General features: G+C 43.4%; 1 non-coding gene across 1 annotated transcript; it reads right to left on the reverse strand.

Annotated features, from left to right (window-relative positions):
- Positions 1-604: 604 nt before the first annotated feature.
- On the reverse strand, positions 605-741 carry LOC116581150. Its single transcript, XR_004281929.1, has one exon. It is a non-coding gene; the product is annotated as a U4 spliceosomal RNA (small nuclear RNA).
- Positions 742-3,642: the final 2,901 nt, after the last annotated feature.

Raw genomic sequence — 3,642 nt, forward strand, 5'->3', positions numbered from 1 at the left:
TAAAACTCACCATATATTTTAGAATTATAGGTGCATGCATTTTTTTTCCCTCCCATCAAATCTTACTTTTCCATTTTAGCCGCATAAATGGTTGTCATAGTGACATTTGCTTCAAGCCTTCATAGCTTTGGTACAGAGCGGAGAGCTCTGGCAGTGTCTGGTGACCGTAAATTCAGCTCTAACTGTCCCCTTAGCTCTCTGAAACTCATCAGAAACGAGGTCTGCCACGGAGCTGCTCCTGCTCTCACAGAGCAAGTGAAAATGACATTGAAATTAGGTTACAACGGCCCCTTTGTCTGAGTTTTACAGAGGGGTTCGTTTTTAAGAAAAAGTTTGCTCATTCAGCATTTTAAAGGGCGTTTAGCCAGTAAAAGTCATGGTTCTCTGCCATCCCGCGGTAAAGTAGGACACTGAATCCCTTCGAACAATCTCTGCATATCTTAGGTCCCGGGTTGTGTCTTAAAAGTTGTGAGATGGTCCAAAGAATAACGTTTATGAGACTGACGTGCTACCTACTGCACTAATGAGGCACCTAAGAATAACGTTTAAAAATGTCTTCCAGTTGACCTCAATGTCTCCTCTTTGGTAATATTTGGCTAATGTTATTTGATAAAATAAGAATATATTAAGATCTAGCATCGTCTCTAAGGCTATTTCTTCCTGGATTTTTTTTTTTTCAATTAGCAATAATCGCGCCTTGGATAAACCTCATTGACTACGATACTGCCACTGTGCAAAACTTGGATTTTTTTTTTTTTAATCAGAGGGTAAAACTGTAATCTAAAGGCAGAGAATTGGGGAGAATCTCAGCATTTGGAGGCTCTAATTGAGTTATTGGCAAGACTGGAAGACCACAGAGGTGGAGCAAATCAATGGGAGGACATAGAAAAGCAAATTCCCCATCCTACCTCAAGATGGGGGTCTGTGAAGGGATCAGGTGTTGCCACCAACCCTTCCTAGGGGTCCTGTGGGCCTTCACCTGTGGCCAGTCTAACATCCAACAGACCATGGTAGACAGCTGCCATCAGTGGCATAAAATATGGAAAAAACAAACAGACAAAAAAGGTAACACAGCATAACACAGAATAACAATTCTTTTGGGATGCTTCTGGGATGCTTTGAGATGCAAGAAATAAAATGGCACCCAAGAGTGGTTTCCTTAGTTTGGACTTAATTTTCTTCTCCTAATAAGACGTTGAGAGGTATAGAATTCCAGAGTTGGTTCTCTGTTGGCCCAGAATGCCATGGCTCTGGGTGATTGTCTCTGCAAGTGTCTGGTCCTTCCCTTCCTGGTTTAAACATGGCCACCACCACCCCTAAGTCCACATCCCAAGTCCATACTTCTGGAGTTGGAAGAAGGGAGAAGAAGTGCATGCCTTACTTGCTCATCCATCTCCCATGCTCTCTCTCTCTTTTTGAACTTCAGATCCTGGCTGGTCCCTGGAATGTCCACTTATGTTTCATTGGTGGAACTATATCACACAGCTGTCCCTAGCTGCACGGAGGGCTGAGAAAGTGAGTATCTGGCATTTTCAGTCTCTGCTGGGTTGGGGTAGAATCTGCCAATAGAGTAGAAGAAAGAAGTGAATGGTTGCCATGCTGGCAACCAAAAAGTCTCAGCCATAGACAAAGTTTTAGAAATGAAATGATTGAATGACATTGTTTTATCCATCTTATTTATGAGAAAACTGGCACCAGATGAGGTTGGTGTCAGACCACAGATCTGAGTCTAGATCTTCTAATTCCCGATGTAGAATTTAAGGTTGACGGCGACTAACATCTGAGTTGCACATTCCAGCTGGCACAGCGAGGCCTCTGTTTAGCGTGTATTAGTTTGCTTAATTTTTGCCTTTAGCACTGGGGGATGGGGATGCTGCCGGCTTCTCGGAGCGGAGGGCACATATGCTGTAGCTTCCCACTTCTGCTGAAAAGTGGCAAATCATTTCTTCCTAATTAAAGATCAAACATTATTTCAGATGGTCCCCTTCCTAAGATGTCATGGGAGATGTTCCTCGTATCTGTCAGTGCTACTGATCATGTTGTCATTTTTGGCAACTAATTCCTGGAATGAATAATAAAATTATAATAATCTTGCACCAGAGGGAGGACGACCAATTTGTAAAGTCCATTAAGAACTGAGCAAAGGATTGTCCTCTAATGAGATGGAGCGCGTCAGGGAGACCGTACATCAAGCTCTTCTGTCACAGATGCACAAAAGGACCGGGAGGGAGGGGCTCCTGTAATGCTGGCAGACAGGGCGGGTTGTCTTGGATGCACATTTACATATTGTCATTGATCAGCTGGCAGAGAAGAGGATGACAAGCAGAACACCAGGGTTCTCCATTGTGAGGCTCAGGGTGTGTTTCTGCCACCATTGATTCATTCCCCAAGGGGGAAGGAGCATTACTCACCATTTCCTCGTGTGCCAGAAAGAGAAATGGAATCAACGAGCATATCATCTTCTTGTTGGAAAATGACAGCTCCCTGATTATAAATCCCGAATAAATTGATGGAAGAGCTGTTCAAACTTCGTAGATATAAATGTTTTCTGGGATTAATGGGAAGTTATTCCTAGAAATGACTTACAGTTCAGGAACCAATCTCTGAGCAATTGGTTTTTGGTTTTGTTTTCCTTCAGATGTCACAAGCCCCCTCAAGCAGCTGAGTGTGGATGGCCAAGGTGGTCCATGCAGCCCAGCCCTGTACACCACCACCTTCCTCATTTTCTGCTGCCACGCATTTACAGATTCAGAAAAGCCAAATTTTCCCTGCCTTCTGGAGGAAGCTTCTTCCTGTTGAAAGTCCTTAAGAGGAGAACTTAAAATGTGAAGATCTACCTGTGACCTCTGGGGAGACATAACCGCTCCCTTGAAGGACGGAAGCCAAAATACTGCTTGTTATTGGGTCTTTTAGAATAAAAAAAAAACAACTTTATTCAGTAGCTATCTTAACATTTTTGTTTTCAGTGTCCTTGTAAACGAGGATATTGAGCCACTTAACTGTCACTTTGGGAAGGGATTGTGCCAACAATGGCTTATTTTCTGAAACATCAGGATTCTTCTCCATTGTGACGTCTAATGGTCATTGGGGGACGACACTTGTTATTTGTATTAATGTTGATACTCTCATTGAGTGAGTGCTTTTATAAGTGGGACTGGGCCTTTTGTCCAGCACAAGGAGCATGTGGGCACTTCATAAGTACCAATCAATACCTTTTGCTGATAGTGGAATGCAGACCCATCCACTTCCCAGATGGCTCCATAGGGAAAGATGCTCTTATAGCTTGTGCTTTATTCTAAAGAAGACATGAGGGGCTGCCTGCTATAGTCCCTTTGTTTGAGTCTGGGCTCAATGTGACATTTACCCAGGCAATTCCACTTCTGTGTGCTGGTTGCTGGGGAGCCAGAAATACACTTTTCCTTCCACTTGATTTGCTATAATTCTAATTTACCCCAAGAGTGGCCTGGGTGAGGAGTGGGGGTGTTGTCTTTAAGTCTGCCAACCTTCTCAACTGCCTTGAGCCCACACCTTACTTAGCCTCTTGTTAGAGTTTGAAGAAGCTAGAGACTGAGCCTTGAGTTCTTCTGCCATTCAACCCTTCTCTTAACTTTTCCAAAGGAGGCAGAATTCTGAAACTCCTAT

Source organism: Mustela erminea, chromosome 1 (assembly GCF_009829155.1).
Source record: "Mustela erminea isolate mMusErm1 chromosome 1, mMusErm1.Pri, whole genome shotgun sequence".
Lineage (NCBI taxonomy): Eukaryota > Metazoa > Chordata > Mammalia > Carnivora > Mustelidae > Mustela > Mustela erminea.